Source organism: Ceratina calcarata, unplaced genomic scaffold (genome assembly GCF_001652005.2).
Source record: "Ceratina calcarata isolate Rehan_Ccalc_2016 unplaced genomic scaffold, ASM165200v1 scaffold428.2, whole genome shotgun sequence".
Taxonomy (NCBI): Eukaryota; Metazoa; Arthropoda; class Insecta; order Hymenoptera; family Apidae; genus Ceratina; species Ceratina calcarata.
Window position 1 is genome coordinate 1,300,325 of NW_017166501.1, and position 6,030 is coordinate 1,306,354.

The 6,030-nt window shown below is 46.7% G+C and overlaps 1 protein-coding gene across 5 annotated transcripts in view; it reads right to left on the bottom strand.

Moving 5' to 3' along the window:
- Positions 1-4,557, bottom strand: part of chn (zinc finger transcriptional factor charlatan) — a 14,271-nt gene extending 9,714 nt beyond the window's left edge. Inside the window, exons 1-2 of one of the 5 annotated variants that reach the window (XM_026815032.1) lie at positions 4,140-4,557; positions 3,318-3,977 (exon numbers count right to left, since the gene is read on the bottom strand). The gene's annotated coding sequence lies outside the window, so the exon portion shown is untranslated. Of the gene's footprint in view, positions 1-2,465; positions 3,162-3,317 lie in introns of those variants that run through there. The other 4 variants (XM_026815031.1, XM_018027670.2, XM_026815033.1 and 1 more) reach the window with 4 other exon arrangements.
- Between the last annotated feature and the right edge of the window lie 1,473 nt (positions 4,558-6,030).

Here is a 6,030-nt window from a genome sequence, read left to right on the forward strand (position 1 = left end):
ATTGATTTCTAATGTCGTGACGTGACAAATTTAATCAAGCTTTAGGTCAAAGCTATTGTCGATGATCGGACATAAATGGGACAATAGTAGCGTAATAGTGATTTCAGGCTCGTGAAAGACATTCTGGTCGGGGTTAATACGTGCACGGAAATCGTGGCTGTTCGAACCTGATGACAGGAACTCGTAGGCGACGCGAAACTCTGAATCGGAAGCGTTAACGAGTTCCACTGTTTCCCTGGAGGTGGATGGAGCAATAGAATTAGAATCGGGATTGTTACAGACCGATTAAGGGTACTGATCGACGTTACGGATCTTCAATTAAACCTACTCGGAAATAGAGAATACTGACAGAAAGTAATTATTTCGCGCATTCGAGATTCTCAGTGGAAAGAACTGATTGATAAAACAAATAAGAATTGTCATTATCCTAATTTCTTTTCTTTCGGGATGTTTATGGAGAACTTGTAAGAAGTGCAACTCGAGAAATCGTTTAATGTCTTAATAAAGCTTTCGACCTCACCGAGGATGAGAATAATTAGAGCCTAACGCCAATTGGTTTAATTCCCTTCACCTGTTTTTTGTCAAATTCAAAATCAATTTGCACGAAACAGAGAACGAAGATTAAAGAGGGATTGAAGATTATTGAGAAAGCACTCGGGGGTGTCCCGGTGTCCTTTGAATAGGAATCGTGATAATGAAGTACGACGGAACCGAGAGCAATTACAAACGTGTATACCTCGAGGATCTCTAGAAACTCGATCGATGTCGAGAGGACCACTTTACTATTCGCTCGAGCGTGAGCAGTCTTAACTCCTCTTTTCTCCCTGGCGGCGGACTCCTGAAAAATCCACAGTCGATTGTGTTACAGGCCGTTAAATTATTCATCAAGCGGGAAACCTTCCGCCTTCAGACCTCCCAGTATTACAATTTGGACGTTCAAATGAAAAGTGCTATTGATTTCAGTTAAGCCTGGAGCAAGTTAAACGCGTACCATTGAAACCATAACACGTTTAAATTCTCATTTCAATTCTTCATTCTCTCTTAGAAAAATCATAAATTATTCATTGTATCAACACATTTCAGAAGACTTGAAGTTTTTCGTTAAAGAATAAATATATAAAGAAACTTGTCACAATGAAGAATTACGATTTGTATTAAGTTAATGATTTATCTTAATTTTTTAATAAAAAATTCCCGCAGTTACGGGGAAACGTCGGTACAAATTACGTAATTACTCAGTGATAACAAAAACCCGGAAGGTAATCAGCTGAACACTGATCGGTCGGTGCCAATTCCATTTGTCACCCTTCTTCAAACACAAGGGGTAGAAGAAGAACGTCAATCGCGTCGGTTAGGATTCCTTGAAAGCGATCGACCATAAAGACGAGCGGCACCTCACCGGCTCCAGTTGTAAAGGAACAAGCAATATCACGAACAGAGTCATTGAAATTTTAAGGAACACATTAAGCCCGGGTAATAGGTGTTTTATGACCCGAAGTAAAAATGTTTTCAGCGACTGAAAAACAAATTGCCTAATAAAATAATTTATCCTTATTAAACCTAAGTAGGATTCCGGAAGTAACTTTTAACAAAAAATAAGCCTGTTATGAGACAAATTCCTTCATTCTAATTAATATTAAAACTTGAAAGACTTTATCCGGTCTGTCTAACACAAGACAAATGATGTGATAAACGCGGTGCATTCACCTTGCTTCATTAACCAGTAAATCGAGCGCGTTGCGGATCGAACTTAATTTGCCCCTAAGTTTTACAAATTGATCGATTTCGATCCCCTAACCCGCTCTCGTCTTCGGTTGATGGAACGAGGTAGAAGGAGGCTGAGCCAGTGTATTGATCGGCTCTGCTCGTTGCGCGAGCGGAAAACTCGCAGCGAGTGCGACCGAGACCGAAAACCGAAGTGGAGAAAGACGAGGGGTGGCAAACTGGCAACCCTAGGCGACATGCAGACGCACACGTGCATACACGCACGGTCACGTACAGGCGCCGTGCGAAGGTGGTGGGCGAGAACGTTCTCGCGAGTGACGTGGAAGGGGTTAGAACCGGCGACGAATAAATCAATATTCTCCTCCGGAGCGATCGAGGACACCGTCCCGGAGGCGACAGATGGCGAGGGTGCACCCTGGGTGCTTGTTCTGCGCCGGTTGAGCACCGCTGTCCTCCGAAGAAAAGCTAACACGACCGGGAGGGGAGATGCGGGTGGGTAGACCAGGGGGAGGTGTGCACACAATGTTCGAGGGAACGAAGAACGGAGGGGAAAAAAAGAAAAAAGGGTCGGGGAAGGGAAAGAGAGAGAGAGAGAGAGAGACGCCTCGGGGAAGTGCGAAAGCAAGCGAGACGGAAGACGACGATGGAAGCGGTGGGGACAGAAATTGGAGGGAGGGAACAGGCGGGGAAGAGAAGGCGCGCGCGCAGTGTGCCATTCAAATTCATCCGGAAATTATTACCGACTAACCAAGGACGGCGAGCGGATCTTGGCGGCGCGCGCGCACGCTTCTTCTCTGTACGCGCGCGTAACGCACACAGCCATTTGTAAATATATAGCGACGCGGCTCCCCTCTGGAAGACGAGCTGGCCGCCCGTGAATGCGTGGTGTTCGGCCGAATTCTCGCCGAGATCCAACAGCCTCCGCTCGGTCTCGTCATATCGGTCCGTGATTGTTCACCGTCTCGAGTCGTGGCACGATCGCGCGAACACACGCGAGGAGAAAGCGACACAGCGAAACGGAGCACGCACATGCGACGCGGTTTCACTCTGACGCGCGGAACGCGAGAGACTCGGTGCAGCGATCCACTCGCGCGCGAGCCGGCGACGTACGTACGCGCTCGTCCACTCTCAGCCGCGATCCACACGCTCGGACAAAGTCCTCCGCCTACACACCGAAATCTTCGAGCTATCGCGATGCGCGCGATACGCGCGTCCTCTCTCTTCCTCTCTCCCGTTTCCCGTCACGCCGCGTCACTCTCACTCTCGCTCACGATCGATCGCCGCCCGATTCGCCTCGTTCGAATCGCCACGACTACGGGGTATACGCACTGTACGCGAGAAACGATCGGACACGATGGACGAAATATCCCCGGAGTTATCGAATCGGTTTTACAACTGTGTGGAACGCGGCCGGATGAAAGAAGGACGGGAAGAAGAAGAGAAAGACACGACGGAATGGTATGGGGGGCCGTGTAAGGGAAAAATTGGAAGCGCGCGCGTTGGAGAAGAAGACGAAGAAGAAGAAGAAGAAGAAGAAGAAGAAGAAAGCGAGAAGATCGGTGTGCGTGTCAGAGACGATAGGTTTTACTCACGGATTTCCCGTTGGCGGTGCGAAGAGACGGCCCTCCGGTTGGCCTCCGAAGGAAATTCGTTGTTCGAGGAAACGTTGTGCTGGTTCGGTTGCAGGTTGTTTCCTCGACGGCAGTCGGGTGGCGAGTGGGTGGGCAGGCGGGGTGGCAGGCGGACAGAAGTGGGTGGTGCGGGTGGGTTGGGAGCTAGAGCGGTGTGTGGGTGGTGGGAGTGGGGTGAGGGAACCCAATACCACCCTCCTCGCCCATTCAATCCTGCAGTATTAGGGGGAGCAGTCGAGCCTGTTCCCTCCCCTCCTTCTCGTCCTCCCTCACCCCCTCACCCGCTCCCTCTTACTCTCTTCTTACTCTCTCGCTTTCTTGTTCTATCTTTCTCTCTCTATCTTCCTGCACACATCCAGCATATCCAGGCAGAGAAACGTCTAGGACGACGAGGATGATGTTTGCCGACGACAGTGTTGGATCGTTCTGCCCGCGTTTATGTATAGCTCTGCATACTGCGCTCTCAGCGAGATCGAGTAAACTTCGAAAATTATTTACTCGAATCAGTAACAAAATTTCTACGAACGCACCGTACATAATACAAATGTAATCCCGGTGTTCAATACTGTTCCCTTCATGGAGGATTAAGAATCTTATTTCTGCTTTCCCAACCTACACTCACTACAACAAATTCCAAACACATGATCTATCAATTTATACTTTAGAAACTTTCACAACTGCTCCCCTGCCATCAGTTCTTAAAGAGATTTTGCTTTCATAACGAAAAGAAAATGATCTTTGAACGCACGGAAGTTTAAGAATTGTCTCACTAGTGTTACTTACTCCCGTGTAAATTTTTTAATACTTGTAAACGGTGCGCTACGGAGATGCACATATAGCATACACATACGTATGCGTGTCGGTATGCGTGCGTCTGTTGCACTCTATCGGCTCGGCAGTTCCTCCTTCACGGTGCACGCACGCACAAACACTAAAATCGTACCTCCCTGCACGTGTTCACGACGAAGCCGAAGTCTGCCGACCGAGGGGCGGATTCGCTGGGGGAGGGAGGAGAATTTACGGAGACCCTTCCCGAGGTCCTTGCCGAGGGACCCTTTCCTCGAAAGGGTCTGGAACGTTGGCTCCCTGGCAGGCCCAACTTTCAAATAGCCTGCCGACCCATCGGATTAGGGGGGTGTCGGAAGTTCACCCACCGGATGGTTATGTTCCTTCCCATTATAGATTGTAAATTTCTGTCGACATTGTACGGGAAACTGGATGACGCACAGAATTCTTAAATACTGAACTGTCTATGTAAAGAAGAGCATTGTTTGCTCTGTTACTACAGGCCTGCTAGTAGACTCATCCAAGGTTGTCTAAATTGCAGGCCTCCTGCTTTAATGAGGGAGGCAGTTCAGAGATGTTTTTCACAAAAACGGATGATTAAGTAAATGCAAATTGATGGAATAAATACAGAAAGCGAAAAACGTAAATGAAACAGAATGTTAATAGTGCAGTAATATACGGGCTTCGTTAAAAATAATTGTAGTTTCAAGAGCTCGCTGTAAAAAAAGATACAGGAATTAGAGGATCAAAGCGTGACGAAGATTAAAGCAGTCGGCGGTGAATCGATGCGGCTGCCGAGTTTTTAGAAGCTCTTCTATTTATAGGAAAATTCGATATCTGGGTTGAATCAATCATCACCCGGCAAAGTACATAAAAATTATCGCCTCCTCGGTTCTTGTTCCTACAACTCTCCGAACAAAAGTCCGAGCAAAGTACTTCCGAAATCGTCTCTCCCTCTGACTAATCTAACTAGAATAATACCTACCCGGAAAGTCCTGATGAAAACGTGGGGGTGGATGGAACCAGTGACCTACAAAACGCGTACAAAGAAAATTTAATCACTTTGAAACACCGCCTCTCGCTAAAAAGGCTTCAATTTTAAGAGACAAAGGGGTTGCACGGGTTTAAAGAAAATCGCTTATTGTTCTCCGGCTCCCCAGTTTCTCTTCACGAATTCAGGTTCGCGTATCGAGGCAACGGCAGCGCAGGTGTCAGAAGAACGTTTGCTTCGGTATCTGAATTACCAACGAGAGGGAACCAACGACGTGGAAGGCATCCCTCCTCGCCGGCACTCACTCCGGTTCCTTTACGAACTTGAGTGCTCGAGAACCAGATGCCTGTACCTCCGTTTCGCAGAGACTTCTTCCAATATTACCCGTTCAAATTCCGAAAAAGGGTGAAATCATCCCTTGGAAATTTAATTTCTTCCATCCATCAGTTATTCACTTCAATATTATCGAATTAATAAAATGAATACTTAAACTCACATTTCATTCTGTATTTTCACATATTAAAAGAACTTTTATAAACTCGATTTTTTAACTTTGTTCTCCGTTGGAGTATTTTGACGTTGTTTGACGATCCGTATAAGCTCGTTATAAATAAACGCGTGACAAGTAGACCTTAAGGGTGCACTCAGTCTCGTGTGAAAGATGACCCTGTGACGTGCGTTAATGTGTAGAAAAATTATCGGAACGCTTGTAATTTTCTTAACTGATAATCGGGCTACGCGCGAAATCGGCGAAAATCGATCGGCTCCCGACACTTGCGCGTTGTCAAAGAAATTACCCTCTTCGTACAATTTCCTAACAATATTTAATACACATGTGACATTCTTTCGAACATGAATGAATAAATGATAGTCCTATTTATTCATTTTATTCTCCCA